Consider the following 18,294-nt stretch of genomic DNA (forward strand, 5'->3'; position numbering starts at 1 on the left):
CCTGCTGCCCAGTGTCTAGAAACAGTCTTTCCATGCACGGTGTTTGGTTCTGGAGTTGTCCATGGCATGGAACAGAGTCCGTGCTTGTTCATCAGTGGTGGTAAAGAATCTGCCATATGCGCCTTCACCGAACTTCTCGGAGTGGAAGCACGCAGCGCACAGATGAGACGTGACGGTGGATTTGCACAGTAGAGAGCCCACTCGTGGCCAGAACCCCGACTGGGAAAGAAAACACCTTCACCTCCAGACACCCCCTCATGCCCCAACCTCAAAGGCAGCCGGTTGTGACTTCCTACCTCACAGACCGGTTTCTCGTGGTTTTAATGTTCCTGTAATGGGGCTGTGCAGTGTGCACTTTCTCATGTCTGGTTTCTTTCACTCAATACATCGGTGACCTTCAGTCACACTGGGGAGCATAGCAAGAGCCCCCCTGTGATCACTGCTTCCAGTTCTCCACCCTACACACACCCCAGCTTGGTGCCTGGTCACCTAGCTGGGGACTTTCTGGTTATTTCCAGTTTCTGGCCATTGAAAACTGCAATAAATGTTCTTATACATGTTTTTTGGTAAAAAATACGTGTGCATTTCTCTTGGGTCGGTTCCTAAGGGTGGAAACTACGCAGGGTCCTAGGATTTGTGTGTGTCTGGCTTTCGCAGATGCCGCCAAGCAGTTCTGCGAGGGGACCAGCCCAGTTTTGCCCTCATACAGCCTCACTCCATCTATCTTTTCTCTTGTTCATTTTGGCCAAAATTCATTTGGAGGGGGTGTCCCATCACGGTTGGGACCTGCGTCTCCCTGCTAACGGAAGCGAGCATTTCATTTTTCATACACTTCATGGGCATTTGGGTATTCCACTTTGTGAAATATTAGTTCAAATATTTTGCCTATTTTTCATCCACTTGCCTCGCCCTCTTCTTAAAAAATGGATGTGCTGGAGTTTTTTAAGAATCTGGATGAAAAACCTTTGTCTTTTGTCAGAGACGTGTATTGCAAACATCACCTTTTGGCTGATCTTTTCTCACCCTTAATGGTGCCTCTGATGAACAGAAGTTCTCAATTTTAATGTGGTCCAATTGATCAATTATTTATCTATTTATTTTTGGCTGCGTTGGGTTTTTGTTGCTGCACGCGGGCTTTCTCTAGTGGTGGCAAGTGGAGGCTACTCTCTGTTGTGATACGTGGGCTTCTCATTGTGGTGGCTTCTCTTGTTGCGTAGCATGGGCTCTAGGCGCGCAGGCTTCAATAGTTGCGGCGCAAGGGCCTAGTGGCTCCGCAGCATGTGAGATCTTCCCGGACCAGGGCTCGAACCCGTGGTCCCCTGAATTGGCAGGCGGATTCCCAACCACTGCGCCACCAGGGAAGTCCAATTGATCAATTTTATTCTTTATGGATCGTGCTGTTTGGGCCCTGTTTAAAATTTCTCTTTAAATCTTAAGTCATCTCCCCATTGGGATGATTCTGAATTGTGACTCTTCCCTACGATGTACTTCCCATCCTTTGTTTCAGCACCAGTCTGACAGGCAGGTCTTTTATTTTTTCATGTAACTCATTGATAAGAATATTCAACAACACAGGACTGATGTCAAGAGTTGGTGGGACTCCACTGGCATCCTCCCTCCAGGGTCACACCAGCTCCCTCTGTCTATAATTCTCTGTAACAGACAAAATACACCTAACAGTTCATCTGGGATGTGTGTCCTATTTCATCCTCAAAGATAACACGGCAGAATTAGCAAGTGCCTGCTAAAATCACAACAATACGGGCACCTCGTCCACGCGGCTAAGGACCATGACAAGAAAAGAAAATGAGGTTAGTCTCACATGGTCGCCTCTTGGAAATCCCATGTAGTCAGAGGGCAGAGAAGCGGAGCTTGCCAGTGACGTGAACCTGGCTGGATTTTCTTCTCTTCTCTGGGACTAAATGTGCTCTGACTCTGATATTTTAAGAAATTGGCAGGGCCCTTCAAATCACAGAGCAGATTCCCCTGACTGCAGACGCTGGTTGCCTAGTAACCACCTCCCATGACGTCATCACCAGCAGCAGAGTCCGGGTACCAAGACCCAGGCGGTGAGTGTCCATGAGTGGTCCACGCAGACAGAGGAAGGAAGGGGCCCTGTGGATGGCCAGCGCAAGCCAGGGAAGGCTCCTGGGGGAGCAGGGATGTGATCTGGGGTCGGTGCTGAATCAACACCAGCAGAGGTGGAGGAGGGCCTGGAAGTGGGGAGAAGGGGTCCCAAGGGCCCTGAGGCGCAGCTGGGGATGGGGGGGGAGTATGGGGGCCATGGACAGCACACAAAGAATAGGGGGGCCTGTGGGGTGGGAGGAGGCACCCACAGCCGTACAGACGAGGCTGGAGGAGCGGAAGCAGGCCCTGGGAGAACATCCCGAGGCAGAAGAAAGACACCCCAAGCAGCCGAGTGATCACCAAGCACCCCAGTTGGCTGGGACAGTCCCAGAGGGCTCCTGTGGCCGGCAGAGCTATTGTCAGCACCTCCGTCACTCCCCAGGGTCCCATTGGGATGATTAATGAGGCAGTTTCTACACTGAGAGCAGCCCAGGGGGTCCTGAGTCCCCCGACCCCAGCCCGGGCTCTGGGCTCCGTACCCACCACCTCTGGGGCCCGACAGCAGCCCCGTGGGGCAGGCCGGTCCTGGTCCTAACGGGAGGATGGGGAAGCTGAGGGTCAGAGGAGAAATTGGCATGCTGTGTCCCCTGCCTCAGCGAGCACTTGGGCTGCCCCAGGGATGGTCCTCCCCCAGGTCACCTGGCTCTGGACCTGCTGGGGAGAGTGAGGGTGAGGGGCCGGGCTGGGGGCCTCGCCTGCAGTGTCACAGGGGTAGAGACAGGGCCACATGGGACAGAGTTTCACACAGGACCGGGCCAGGCACAAAGGGAAGTGACTTCTGGGTGAGAGGGAAAGTTCCTCCAGCAAAGGGGAGTCTGAGCTCCCGAGACTGTGGGCAGAGGGAGCTTCCTGTAGGCCCACTCCACCCCGGGGAGCTTAACCCTGGTGGGGGGCCTGGCTCAGAAGCAGCTAGTCAGTCTCCGATGGGGTGCGGGTGATGGTGAGAATAGAACCACGTGAGTGAGAGGGTTGGGGACCCCGAGTCCAGGCAAGCAGGGACGGTCTTGCGGGGAGGTGGAACCCACCAGAAGGAACCAGCTTTGAGGGTCTCCCTGGGAAGGCCTGCATCTCACTAGGGGCCCGTCCTGCAGGGTCAGATGGGATGGCAGATCAGAGACGGCCAGGGTACTAAGTCACCGGGACATCTCAGGCAAATCAAAGGAGGCTGATTAACACAAGTAAAGCCACATCCTGGTGTCCATAAAGGTTGTGCCTCCCGCTTCCCCTGCCCTGGCTCCTTGGGGGAGGGGGGACCCCTGCTCTGGCTCTCGCAGCTGATCCCAAGCCAGCCCCGTTTCCCCGTCCACTCGGGCTGAGGTCACCTCCTTCTTTCTTCCTCACTGCCCTTGAGCCATCCCAGCTCTTTTACCAGGAAGGCATCCCTATAGCCTCAAGTCCACCCTGACGTCATATTGGCCCTCTTGGTGGCTCTGGACCCAGCGGAGGGCCCCATCTTCCTGCGCGCTGCTGGGGTGCCTCCAACATGGCTCTGGGTCACCCGCGGCCCTGGTGCCCTCTGGCCTCCTTGACCTCTGCTGCTCCAGCAACTGTTCACCCCTGACCCCCTGTCCTATAAGGAGAGGGACCCCAGGCTCCTCTGCCCCATAACTGCTAGCGGTTCCAAGGTGCTGGGCCCCTGACCTGGGATGAACTGGGACAGGCTGGGAGGCTCGGAGGGGCTCCAGCCCCTGGCCATCCCGGGCAGCATGCACAGACTGGGAATTGGGGCTCTGCCCCCTGGTGCTGCTTCCAGCCAACAGCAGGCCCCACTGGGCCCCCAGGCCTCCCCAAGCTTGACTGTCACCGTCATGGCTCTAGCACTGCCGGCCCCACCCCCGCCCCATCCAGCTACACCGCCCCTTCAGGAATAGCGAATTCCAAGCCTGGTGCCACCTGTGTCCCCGCCACCTTAAGGCCTGGGTCTGCACCCTCTCCCGGGCACCCGCCTCCGCAGCCCTTCCCAGGGCGGGTGCACTGACCCCCTCACAGCCAGGCTGCCCTGAGACCCTGCTCTCCTCCCTCAGAAACGCTCTGGGCTGGACCCTCCTCCTCCACACCCTCTTCTCCGTCAACCACAGCCTTTCACCGCGGGGGACGCAGCGGATTGCTGGCCCCCAGAGACGTCAACTTCCTCATCCCTGCCACCTGTCGCTATGGGACCTGCAGACTCGCAGGTGTGATTAAAGACCCGAAGGTGGGAGACTGTGCTGGTTTGTGGGAGTGGGTGCTCACGAGGGTCCTTATAGGAGGAGGGTCAGAGCAGGAAAGAGAGGCAAGGGCAGGACGGAGGGGAGAGGGGCCTGGTGCCTCGCTGGTGGCTGTGCAGAGGAAGGCTGGGCCTCCAGCCAGGGATGCCTGTGGCTTCTAGAATCTGGAAAAGGCCTGAAACCGTTCTCCCCTGGAGCCTCTGGAAGGAGCCAGCCCTGCCCACACCCTGACCTTAAGCCAGCGAGACCCGTGTCAGACCTCTGGCCTCCAGACCAGGAGGTGTTAATGTCGTGTTGCTTTAAGGCAGGCAGTTTGTTGTAATTTGTAGCAGCGGCTGCAGGAATCTGCAGGGGGCTCAACTCTTCGCCTGCAGACCCCTGGGGAGGGCCCCCCCCAGGGAGGGCCCCCCCCCCCGCCGCCGCCGCTGGCCAGGCCCCTCCCCTTCAGCCGTCCTCCTCCACGGGGCCCTCTCCATGCCTGTCCCATGTCCTGTCTTGGGGAATCTATCTGTGTCCCTGCTTGAGGACAGCAGAAGCCCCCACCCCTGGAGAGTGGGACTCAGATTTCCAGTTCAGATGCCGAGAGTGGACAGGGGTGGGGCATGAATCAGTGTCAGGACCCTGCAGCCCCCTCCCCACCAGGGCCCTCCCTCTGCCCTCCAGACCCTGCAGGGGAGGGCCCGCCCCACGCAGGCTGAGAAATGCCCCCTCCCCGCTCCCTCCTGCCCTCTCAGCAACCCCCCATCAGTGCATCCCAGGGAGTGCAAGGGGGTCAGGGCCACGCGGCTTCCTTGCCGGGGGCTGATGCTCCCCACGCACAGCCCTAATTGACTGCAGCAAAACAAACACTTGCTTCAGTGATGCACGCTGAGTTAGATGCTCAGCCTTATTTTAATTAAGCCTCGTGATGGATGAATCTCAATAAAGCAGCTGTTTGGAGGATTCAGGTATATAAATAAAAATAACATTAGAAGGGGCACTGGGCTCAAAGAGCTACCAGGCACAAGAGCCTCAGCCCCAGCAAGAGCCCCGCTGTGGACACTGGCCCCTGCCCAGGGGGTCTGAGGAGGGCAGGAAATGCCCCCCAGGTGGAGGAGCGAGGGTGCCCCCAGGACAGCCCACCCCGAGGGACCCGGGAGGCCCTGCCCAGAGCCAGCGGTGGCTCACCCCTGCCGGGTCCAAGTCCAAGGGGCCCCTTCAGCCTTGCCAGGCTGTTGAACTCCAGCCAGGCTGGACCGGTGGATGACAGAGCACCAGGGGCGTCGTAAGAAGCCAGGAGGGGCCACGGGACACGTTTGTAGCAGCGGCGGCGAGAGGCCGGTGACAGCAGAGGATGGCTTCAGCCGCTCCCGAGTTTGAGGCTTGGCGGAGATTGGCCGGAGCCCAGAAAGCCTTCCATGGTGGGCACGGGCAGTGGAGCAGAGGCCCTCACCCCCGGCTCCCACGCAGCCCCTTCCCACCGACCTGGGAATCCTCCCGGACAGGCAGAGGTGGGCCGAGGGGCTGGGGCCCTGGGTGCCCTGACAGCGGTGGTGGGGGAGCTCATCACTTGCTCATTTGTTCAGCGAAGGGCCCCGGGCAAGGTGGGGGCCGGCCTGCGCCCTGGCCCTCCAGGGGGGCTCTCGTGACAGGGGCAGCGTGAGGAGGAAGGAGGCCACCCAGCGAGTGAGCCCTACGTGGGTAGGCACCTCAGGCCCCGGGGGAGGCCCAGAGGGACTGTCCAGGATGGGGCCAGCCAGCTGGGTCTCCGGGGACAAGACCGCGTGGGCTGGTTGGAGTCTGGGGGCTGAGGAGCTGGGAGGACAGGAGGCAGCCGGAAAGGCCAACCAGCCCCCCAGCCCCAGGACCCGGGGCACCCAGTGTCCCAGTTCAGGGCCGCGGGACCAGGGGCTGCTGCCCCCCAGCCCCAGGGCTGTCCCCACCACAGCCCCCAGGTAACCTCCTCCTCCTCCTCCAGGAAGCCTGCCCTGAAACCTGCCGAGAGCCCTCCTCTGCCCCACGGCCCATGAGCACAGGGTCCCCGGGACCTGTCTGTCTTTTCCGGGCAGCGGGGGTTGTGGTCATGAGGACGTGGGTCTTCAGGCCAAGGAGGGCTGGGTCACACTGACCTTGGGAGGAGCCACCCGGCAGCCTGGAGGAAGGAGCCCTTCGGGTCAGGGCTGGTGAGGCGGCCGACGCGGACAAGAGGCAGAGCCAGGAGACCCAGAGCCTGGAGATGCCCAGGAAGCCCCCAGGAGGGGAGGAAGGGGGTGAGAGGGGCACGGAATCCTGCTGGGCTAACGTTAACATGACAGGCCTCGGTTTCTTTCCAGGCTGGAAACAGACTTGTCGGTTGAGGGGAGGATGCAGGAGCCACGGAAGGGAGACCCTCAGGGAGGCGTGGGCAGCCAGGTCCCTGTGGGCAGAGAGGCCACCTGCTGGGTGTGTGACATTAGGCGGGCGTCGGTGTCCTGCCGAGGCAGGGCTGTGACAAGGACATCCTGGTGGTGACCCCTCCAGAGACAGGCAGTAGGGGGTGCCCTAGGGAGGCAGCTGGGTGGGGGGGACCCAGGAGGCCATGGCCTGAGCCCACCCCACCGCTCACTCTCTGAGATAGGCTGAGTGCCCAGACGCGTCCCCTCGTCAACTTGCCAACAGAGCCCGCTTGTGCGGGGGGGGAGACTGTGCCCGGCCTGGACATGACTTGGGATTGGTCTAAGCCAATCAGAGCTGTCTATTCCCTTTGCGATCAACTGGCCCAGAGTAGCCATGTGCCCTTGGTTGGACCAGCTTAGAAAGTACACTGAGTGGCTTCTGGAAGAGATTTTCCTTTTTGATGAAAGACAGGACCACATAAGGAGAAGCCACCCCTCCCACCCCAACTTTCATCTCTTCCTCCTTTAGATGCTGTCAAATGAAGATGTGATGCCTGGAGCTATGGCAACCAGTTTATGTCCATGAGGTGACAAGCCAAAGGACAAATAGCCAACATTCAGGGATGGTTGAGGGAAAGGAGAAGAGCCTGTGTCCTTGAGGATATCATTGCCTCTTTCTCGGTGCCACTGATGCCCGTCTCCATACTTCTTGTTTCAGGAGTGTCTTAGTTTCCTATTGATGCTGTATAAAAATTACCACTAATTGGTTGGCTTAAAACAGCCGAAATGTATTCTTTCAGAAGTCTGGACATCAGAAGTCTGAAATGGGTTTCATTAGGCTGAAACCAAGGTGGTGGCAGGGCTGTGTCTCCTCTGGAGGCTCTTGGGGAGAATCCATTCCTTGCCTTCTCCAGCTTCCGGTGGCTGCCTCCGTTCCCTGGCTCATTTGTGGCTGCATCACTCCAACTTCTCCTCTGTGGTCACATCACCTTCTCTCTTCCATCCTCTTGTCATATCTCCTCTGCCTCCTTTTCGTAAGGAGACTTGTGATTACATTTAAGGCTCCCCTGAGTCATCCAGGATAACCTCCGCATCTCAAGATCCTTGATTTACTCCCATCTGCAAAGTCCCTTTTTCCAGGTAAGATGGCATTCACAGGTTCCGAAGATAAAGACCTGGATGTCTTCGGGAAGCGTCTGCAGCAGCGTGCCACCGTGAGGCAGTGAACTGCCCTGCTGAGTCCTCTGTTTGAAATAGAGCAGGACCCTATGGTCCTGCCCCCCACCCCCTGCCCCCCATGTCCTCCACCTGCCTTTTGTCTGTAGAAAAACTTTAGACAAAGAATAAGTTTAATCAGCGAAGTGAGAAAATGCAGAAGCAAAGGAAAACAGTCAGACCGGACAGAATAATAATAGTTCAGTCATTAAGCAGAGTCAAGGATTTTAGTTCCTCCTCAAGGGCTAGAGATACTATTCTGAGCCGTATCCTGTGAGCTGTTTTGTAGATACCAAAACTCCCACCAAGTGGAAGAAGTTAACTGCATGATGGTCAGCCTCTAGTCATGTCATAAGCTGCCACAATTTCGAGAGCTGGCCTCAAAGAAATGGGAACAAACTGACCCTGGAACTGAAGACTAACTGTACTTAAACAATCAAGATGACGCTAATCAGACCACCCATGACCGATTTCAAGGTGACTGTCAGAGCTGCCTGTGCTGTTCTGCATGTAGCCCCCTCCCTCCACTTATACACCCCTGAGACTCCCCTTTAAATGCTCTTGCCCGCTGATTTTCAGGGGGGACTTGGCCTTTGGATACAAGTCCTCCCTCCCCTCTAGTTGCCGGCCTCCGGAATAAAGCAAATTTTCCTTTCAACCAGCTTTGCCTCTCGGGTGTTGGCTTTAGATCGGCGAGCAGCCGGACCCCACTTTGGGTCACATGTGGGTCTGGCTTTCTGTTCCTGGTGGTCGCCACCCCAGTCCTTCTGCAGAAGGGAGAGAGTAGGACCTCTGTCACTAGACGTGTGGGGAGCAAGTAAAAGGAAAGACAGGAGCGGGTTTTGGCAAACAGAACATCCTGGGAAGCGAGGGTGCGTGGATTCTTGGGTAACTGACAGCTGTGAGGTGAGACTCCTGGCAGGCACTGGGCGGGCAGATGGCCCGGCCTGGGGGCCATGTCCCTGGACTCGGCCTCTGCGGTCCTTGCCCCGCAACCCGCCAAAGCCGCCACCTCCGTCCAGGGTGGAGAAGCCCTTCCTCGTGCAGCCCCCGGAGGTGGCCCTTCTCCCGCAACATCTTCCACCCGGGGCGAGCCCAGGGGCCCCGCCACAAGCTCCATGCCCTCCATCCGTGGCTTTGTCACCAGCATCCCCTGCTCTGCCGAGAGCAGCCTCACTCCATTCATCAGCTCCTGCCCGTTAACTGTGCAAATAACGATTTGCAAAATTGGGCAGAAGTTATAGGAAGTAGTTTGGTGGTTAAATCTGACTCTGTGGTTATTTCTTCTCAAAGAGAATTAAGTGCCTCTTTCCTTGATGAGCTCACGTCTTGCATTCCGAACATGTTAACTATTTTTTATCGTAAGCCACTTAACTGGGGTCTTGCTTAAATTCCTTGTGATGTGCAAACTTGGAGAGACTCCAGCCTGACACGCGGTCACGCGTCCGTTAGGATTGATGCTGTGTCCATTAGAGGACGTTTCCCAGGGCCTGTCAGCCCATTCCTCATAATATCCGACAGCAGATCATTATTGAGATGGGAGGTCGTCCTCCCCAAGGCTTAAGGACTGTGGCTGCTGTTTATAACTGCAGTGAGCTGAGGGAGTGCTGGTCCCGCGGGGCCTCGGGACGAGGGGAGAGGAAGAGGGCAGAGAAGCCCCCGACTCCGCATGCCGCCTGCCCCCAGCCCACCTTCCCTTCCCAGGACAACTGTCCCGGTGGTCTCTGTCCCCGGTCAGTGGGCAGTGCACACAGAAGCCGCGTGTCTCCTGGGGCTGCCGTAACGCATGACCACAAACTAGGGAACATGAAAGAGCAGAAATTGATTCCTTCACAGTTCTGGAGGCAGGAGACCAAAATCCAGGTATCGGAAGAGCCATGCTCCCCCCAGACGTTATAGGGGAGGAGCCTCCCTGCCTCTTCCAGCCTCTTCTGTGGCTTCTGGCTGCATCCCTCCCATCTCTGCCTCAATCTTTCCACGGCCCCCTCCTCTGTGTATGTCTCTTACAAGCACACTTGTTGTTGGATGATCCTGGCCTTAATTACATCTGCAAAGATCCTTTCTCCAAATAAGTTCACATTCATGGGTTCTGAGGATTGGGTCACATGGACAGAGGTGTTTGGGGGCCACCGTTCTCCTCACTACAGGAGAGGTACAATGAATGTTTGATGAGTGAACAAATGAATGAATGGTGACCAGCTGATCACCCCCTGGCCCTGGATCTCTATGGCTCCAAGATTAAAGAAGAGAAGAAAAAAATCTAGTCCCATCACCCACGGGAGATGGGGACACTGAGGCTCCTTGAAGGGAAGTGACTTACCCAAGGTCACTCTGCAAATTGAGGTGGGGGGCAGGATCGGGGCAGGGTTCTGTCCACTTCGTGAAGTAGTGGAGTCCAACCCAGGCCTCATCCTTCGACACTGAGGAAGGACCACAGGGAGGGAGGGGACACGTTGGGAGGGCGTTGGGGGAGGGAGGGAGGAAGGAAGGAAGGAAGGTCCACTGTGAGTGACAGTGACCCGTCCCACCGGGTTCCCGGAGAGAAGTCCCCGCCTCTCCCACCTCATCCTGGCCTCCTGTGTCCTCAGGATGAGGCCAAGCAGAGGCTGGACAAAGCCCTGTCCCTCCGTGAGGACAAGTCCACCTGTGCCTGGAGGAGATGGTGCCAGGTAGGGATGGGCTCCTGGAGTGACACGGGAAGAACCTCCTCTCCACCAGCCCCCTCGTCACCTGAGCCCTGCACCCACCTCCCTCCACCATCTCAGGGCCCCCTGGTGCACCCTCCTCCCCCAGCTCAGCTGACACCTTGACTGCAGCCACGAGAGACCCTGACCCAGAGGCACCTGGTTAAGCTGCACCTGGATTCCTGACCCCAGAGCCTGTGAGATGGTAAATCTGCATTGTTTTTAGCCGCTAAATTTGGGGCTGTTGGGTACCCAGCAGCTGACGGTAGTGCAGGCTGCAGGCTGCATCTGTCCCAGGCAGGCGGCCCAGGGACCCCAGGGCCCACCGAGGGCTCTGGGGAACCTGAGGGCGAGGGGAGCCTCAGCCTCTGGGTGGCAGCCCTGCGTGGGACCACGTGCCGGGTGCGGGCGGCAGGTGGGACCGAGGCCCTGCTCTTGCAGGTGTCCCTGCAGGGCAGGGAGACTGGCGGGGCTGGTGCTGTGTCGCTGAGCGTGGGCACAGGCCTCCGCAGACACTGGTGGCAGGTCTCCATCGGGGCCGCCCACCACGGCCATCGCCCGGGCCCTCACTGGGAGCCCATCGCGGGCTATCCCCACTCTGGCCAATGGTCACGCTCTCCACGGTCACAGGGCTCCCCCGACTCTGCCCGAGCCAGGAGCCCAGCACCGCCTCTCCGCACACGGAATCCTCCTTGCTGCACGTCTATCTCTTGCTGCGAAATTGCTGCTCCTAATGGTCCCAGGTCAGAGCGGGCGCTGGCGCGTTTCAGACCGTGAGCTCATGCTGCAAATCAGATGTGCGGCGGGGCCCTGGGGGAGGGGAAGCAGATCTTCCCCCCTCGTCCCTCTCAGCTGCCAGACCCCACCCCCTGCAGGCAGGTGCCCAGAGCCCGGGGAGGGCGTTTGCAGGCCATCACCACGGAAACCAAGAGCGCTGCCTTTGTCCACAGGCAGCGGTGGAGCTGGCCCTGGGACCGCCTCCCAGCAGGCAGGGCGATGGGCAGCGGTCCCCGGCCACTCCACCCGCACCTCAGTCACCAGAGCAGCTGGGTCACGGGCGTCCCTCAGGGCTGCGTCCAGGAGAGCGGGGCCCGCTTATTAGGGGTGAAATACTGGGCGCGGACCCTGCAGACCCGTCAGCGAGGCGGGGGCTGCGGGTGGCGGAGGACACGCCGAGCTGATTAGCCGTGTGATCGCATCATTACTGCGCTGACGGCTGTGTTTGTCACCTTAGCCAGCCCAGAGCACGCAAATCCCCGCTCAGCCGCCGGGGTGAGGCCCTGAGCTGCCCCGGAACAGCGCCAGCGTCCGATTCTCCTGGTGCGTGGGCAGCCGTGGGGAGGTGCCCAGCACCCAGGACGGAGGTGCAAAGGGGGGAGCAAGGGGGTGTGGGGTCCCCAGGCGTAACGCCATGGCCTGACGGGGCTGGAGGGGCCTGGACGGACCGGGCACCCCAACCCCTAGTTCCAGATGAGGACACCAGGCCCAGTGCGGGGAGGGGGGTGGGCGTGCCCATGCCACTGAACAGTCAGGGCGGGGCAGGGCAGGAGCAGAACCGGGTCCCCCGTTGCCTGGCCCAGCAAGCCCGTGGGGAGGCCTTCCCGAGGCAGATGCAGCCTGCAGCCTTGTACCAGTCGCCTGTGGCTTCGTGAGAAACCGCCCGAAGCTGAGGATCTGGAACCAACACCGCCCAGCGCTGCCCAGCACCCCCCAGTGTCCTGCCGGTTCCCTTAAACCCGATCTCATCCCACAGACCCTCAGTGGGGAACAGGTGACAAGGCCAGTCAGCCGCTGCCTCTGCCATGTGGGCAGATGGCAGGGACAGACTCGCTAGGGTCTGACCGCCTGCCCACTGGCCCAAGGTGATCTGGTCAGCCAAGCACAACGTGAGGCGGGCAGGGAGGCAGTGGAGGGACCCCGTCCTGCGTGTCTGCCCTGCCCCACCTGCCACTCGGCGTCTGCAAGGCCAACAGGGGCTGCAAGGGCCCAGCTCTCAAACACACAGCCAGGCACAAAGCCCTCTTGGATTCCGCAAGTCTCCCCGGATCCTGGACTTGGTCCACCGGGGACTCAGAACCTGCCCGCAGGGCATGGTGCCTGTCAGACCTCGGCCCGTGCAGAGGTGAGTGCTGACCAGCGGTGGGAGGGGGCCCTGCGTGGCGCCTGCCCCGGGGGTGACCAGGGAGTTGGGGGACTGCCCAGCTGGACCAAGCTGTGCTGTTTCCCTGAGGCATCAGCCAGAGAGGCTGCCCTGTGACCTTTGTCCCGCCCCTCTGGTCTCTGTTCTGAGTCCCGAGATTCCAGGGCTTAGGACTCGGGTCCGAGATAGGTCACCTCCTCAAACAGGGTCAGCGTTCCGGGGCCTGACCCTCTAGGGCCGGGTGTACGTGAGCCCTTCCCGAGGGGACGGAGCTGCATGGTGGGCCTGGGGCTCTCCTGGCACCCACCCCCCTGGGCCTGTCTTGACCCCTGTGTGATGCTGACTTACCCAGGCCTGGCCTATGGGCCCAGGGACTCTGGGTTGTGTGGACCCAGAAGTCGTCCCCAAACCCCCAGGGTCACATCACCATGGGATTGGCTTTCCAGAGGACCGTGTGGGCTCGTCTTGCACGCACACACACACACGAACATACACCCTCTCTCATGCACACACGCATGGACACACACGTGCACACACTCTGCAGGTGGTAAGTGGGGGAGGTGGAAGCCGGCCCCTGTGCTCTGCGTCTGTCCCTTGGCCGCTGACCAGGCAGCCAGGGGCCATGTGGGACGTGACTCGGCCACAGCCGTCCTTCCTGCTCTGCGGGGAGCTTCAGAGAGAGAGGTGGTGTCCGGGGAGGCCCACAGTGTCCATGCGTTGAGAAAAAGGGCACGACTTTCAAGCGTGGGCCACAAGCAACCTCCCAGACCCCCAAAGGACGAGGGGCTGCGGCAGTGGGCAGTGCTGGGCGGGCAGGCTCCAGTCCCTATCGGGGTTACAGGAGAGCTTGAAACTTTTGGAATAAAAGAAAACTGGCCTTTCATTTACCATTGCCCCCAAGTCCTCCTCCAATTGGTTCCAACACCGGCATCCAAAAGAGAGGAGCCATCTGACACCCCCTCATGCTCCAGGCCCCCCTGCCCTCCTGCACCCCAGGCCAAGAGCCTGCACAAGCCTGAGCTTGGCATTTTGGGCACTCCCTGCCCTGATGTCCGGAGAACCGCAGTCCTCTAGACTCTCGTGCCAAGATAGGAAGCAGGGGTCCCAGGGTAAGTCACAGCAGGTGCAAAAGTGGCAGGCAGGGAGAACAAGGGGCTGTGGAGCTGCTGGGGGGAGACTGCCCAACAGGGGTTGGGTCTTGAGGTCCCACTGGTGTCACAGTGTGAGAGCCTCAACACAAGCCGCCTTCTTCCGGAAGGAAGCAGCCAACCAAGGAAAGGGGCTCATGAGGTGGCGCTGCCGACCTGGCCCCGTTTGGCCTTGGGTGGGAGACGGCGGCCGAGGGTGGACACACTGGGAAGTGGATGCTGGGCCCCCTCCCCTGCCCTCCGCACCCGCCCTCTCTCCGGGTCATGCCTGCCTGTGTTTCCATCACATCTCGGGTTACAAATGAGGGATACTGAGTGGCCCATCCATTCTGCTGCGATCCGCTGCTTCCAGGTCTGGCCGTTTTCACTGCCTTTGGATAAACAGGAGCGGTCGGGCTTTGTGCTGGGCTAAGAGAGGACATTTGTCAGGGAGATTTATGAACGCTTTCGGGCCAGGAGCCAATGCCCCTCCCACGTGTGTTCATCTCCCGAAGGTCCCCGCTCACCTTGAGTCCTTCTTTGAGAAGATGCTTCCTGGGCATGGGCCCAGGAACCCCCCAGAATTTGTGCAGAGGGTCCCAGACGTGGGGAGATGGTGCGCTGCATCTCCCACCTGCCACCCCACCCCCCCCCCCGCCTCGAGCCCTGCCGCCCAGGGCCGAGGCAGAGCCAGAGCCTGGCAGACATTTGCTGAATAAATGTTGGACGAATGCATGCAGTGGGGCCTGAGCCCAAGGGGGAGAAAAACAAGGTCCCCATGGGAATCTGTCGTGGCCAGAGGGGCTGGTGGGTCACGGCCTCCAGCAGCAGAAGGGGTGGGCAGTGGGAACCTGGAAGTCCTGAGGGTCATGCATGGAGAGTCCTCTGCTTCTTGGGGGTCTGGGCACCCCATCCCCCCTTGACAAGTCCTTGTCCTGCTCTCCCAGGGTTCACTCTGGATTCCATGCCCAAGGGCCACCAGCAGGGGTCAAGGGCACAGGGGCATGGGGATCATCAGTGTGCAGGTGGGAGAAGCTGGGCATCTAGGTGAAGGCATTCCACGTCTGGGGCAATGCCCCCACCCCGCACTGCCACCACGGCCACCCCACCGTGACTCCGTGGGCCCCCCCACCCTGTGTATGCAGGGCGCTGACCAGGGTGCTGACCTGGTGGGACCGGCTTTGCTGACCCACTGGCACTTGGACCTGCACCTTATCTTGACCAACTTGGTTTGGGGCGGGGCAGCCATCGCTCCCCATGGGGTGGTGGGTGGGAGGTGCCACCCTGCTTCCCACCAGTTTCCAGCCAGCCTCTTCTCCTGGCCCTGGAGGAGGGAGGTCCGACACAGGACCTGAAGAGGGAGGGAGGGGCTCCAGGAGTCCCCAGTCCTGAGGATGGTCTGGAAGTCCTGCTCCAGGATGTCTGCTCTGTTCCCGGTCCCCAAGCACGGCTGTGCCCAGAGATGGGATGACGAGTGGGGGGGGGGGGGGAGGGGCGAGAATGAATAAAGAAAACAGAGCCGTTTTCCAATGTTCCCTTGATTTCCTTGTAAATTTAGAGACACTGTAAAGGTCATCGCTCCTCCAGGCACCTTCCCTGTCCTTGTTCACGGGTATTTGAGCTCCTCAGGTAGGGCACCAGTGAGGTATGCCCTCTAGCTCTTTATTTTGCAGAGCTTTCCCGGCACGTGGAGCCTGTCTTAGCTGGGTCCTCAGCTCGTGTTCTGCTCCTCTATGTTCTGGGTTCCCAGCTGCCTTCCAGCCACAAATCCCTCTGCCCCCAGGAAGGTGCTCATGCCCACCAAGAACGTGGCCTGGGGACCTTGAGGGCGCAGCCCAAGGTCACTGCTGCAATCTGTTTTATTATCACCTGTTATTCATCTCTCCAGTTTCACTTGCGTGCATTTTTTCATTTCTGGTTTCTTTCCCATGAAATGATGTTTTGAAGATTCATCGTGTTGGGTGTTGCTGCAGCTTACCACTCTTCTGGCTGCAGTTTCCTGCGCCATGACTCTACCACAATGTTTTTATCCATTTTACCATCAATTGATGTTTGGTTTTCCCGAGTTGACATGTTACACCTAATGCCCCATCCTTACACACGCCTTGTGGTGCACAGGTGTGTGCATTTCCCTGAGCTGTACTCCTGGGGTGTGGAATTTTTGAGTCTGAGCAAATGCACGTCTCCAACTTACCCAGATATTGGCAAGTAGTTCTCGAAACTGAGTGTGGCAACTCACACACCCAACTGCAGTGATGAGACCCCGTTGCTTGTGTTCTTACCCCCACTTTTATTGTCAGTCTTTTTCTTTTTTCATCCATTCTGGTGCCTATGTAGTGATAGGTCTTTGGGGTTTTAATTAGCATTTTCATAATAAATGATTCTGATGAATGCTTTTTCATACGTTTATTGGACATTTGGATGTCCTTTTTGGTGAAGTGTTTGTCTGAGTCTCTTGCCCTTTTTCTTGCCTTTTTTCTTATTGTTTGTAGGAGGCTGTTTTAAATTCTGGATACAAGCCCTTTATTTACTACGTTTTTCAAATATCCTTTCCCCTTCTGCGGCTTGTCTTTATCCTCTGTGAGTGATGTCTTCTGATGAACAGACGTTCTTAATTTTAATGTCGTCAAATACATCCACATTTTCCCTTAGGGTTAGTGATGATAAAATGTTTTCTATCCCAACAGCATGAAGCCTTTCTTCTACATGAACTTCTAAAGACTTTATTATTCTGCCTTTTGCACGTAGACTTCCATCCGACCTGGAACAGATTTGAGTGTGTGGTGTGAGGTGGGGTTCAAGTTCATCTGTATCCCCTTGGGTATCTGATCATCCCAGCACACCACCAGTTTTCCATTGCTCTTTGGTGCTACATTTTTCACAAGCCAAATATCTGTCTATGCACAGGTCTGTTTCATGGTTCTCTGTTTAAATCCACTCATGTCTATTGTTTTGCCAATACCGTACCGGCTCAGTTTTAACATCACAGCAAATGTCACAATCAGGTACTAAGGTCCCTCTTCCTCCCCCTCCTTTTGTGTCCTGGTTATTCTTGGTCCTTTATACTGTAAAATAGATTGTAGAATTTCCTGGTCGTGACACACACAGAGATGGGGGCTGGGGGCGGGGGGGGGTGGAGGTAGAGGATCCATTGGGATTTTGGATGGTATTGCATTGAAATATTAGCTTGATTTGGAGAAATTTTAAATTGTAAAAATATTGAATCTTAAAATCCATGACCATCATTTTCCTGGTCATTTTCAAAATTAAATTTTAACCTAAATTTTTAAAGATTTCTCTCAATAATGTTTTATAGACTTTTGAGTCGAAGTTTTACCCCCATTTTGTTAGGTTCATTCCTGGGTATTTAACGCAATCGTCCATCCGTCTTTATCCTCGGGGGATTGGTTCCAGGACATCCCACCACCACCACCCGCCCACTCCGTCCTCCCGTGGATACCAGAATCCCCAGATGCTCAGGTGCCTTATACAAAATAACAAAGTATAGTCAGCTCTCCGTAGCCGAGGATTCCGCGTTTGCGGTTTCAATCAACAATTTTATCAGCGGTTAGTTGGATCCACGGATGCAGAACCCGCGGATACGGAGGGCTGACTGTATTTCCTGATGTTTTACCAATAGTATCTTTGTTTTAAACTTTATTTTCTAACTGTCGATTGAAGGATTGTAGAAACATAATTGAACTGTGTATCCTATTTTTTTTTTTAATTCAACAACCTTGCTGAACTCCCTATTGATTCTAATAACTTAACTGTAAGGTATGACATTTACTATGTTCTCAACAATTTTATCTACAAATAATGAAAGTTTTGCTCCGTCTCTTCCTATACTTACACCCTTTCTGCTTCCTCTCTGACAGGTTTGTCCAGGGTGTCCGGAACTGGGCTCAGGAGGGCACCATTCTCTGATTTCTAAGCGCAAAGAGAAAGACTCTCTGTCTCACCATTAAGTATTATGCTTTTGTATGTTTTACAAAAATATTCTTCATTGTATTAAAGAGTTCTCTTTTACTCCAAGTTCACTAATGGATATTTTTATTATAAATTAGTGTTGAATTTTATCAAACATTTTAGGTACATCTTTTGAGATGATCATATAATTTTTCTCCTTTAATATCTTTTTTATGGGTAATTATACTGATAGATTTTTTTCTGTTAAACTTTGTGACACTGAAATAAAGGCAACTTGCACATGATGGGTGACCTTTTGTAAAAGTTCAGTTGGCTGATGTTTTACTTAAAATGCATCTGTATTAATAAGTGGGATTTTCCTTCCTTATACTTTCCTGTTTGGATCTGTGTATTAAGGGTACACTCGTCTGATAAAATAAGTTGGGAAGAGCTCCCTCTTTTACTGTCACCTGGAAGAGCTTGTGTAAAATTGGCATTAGTTCTTCCTCAAATATTTAAGCAAAACTTGTG

Source organism: Eschrichtius robustus, chromosome 1, assembly GCF_028021215.1.
Source record: "Eschrichtius robustus isolate mEscRob2 chromosome 1, mEscRob2.pri, whole genome shotgun sequence".
Lineage (NCBI taxonomy): Eukaryota > Metazoa > Chordata > Mammalia > Artiodactyla > Eschrichtiidae > Eschrichtius > Eschrichtius robustus.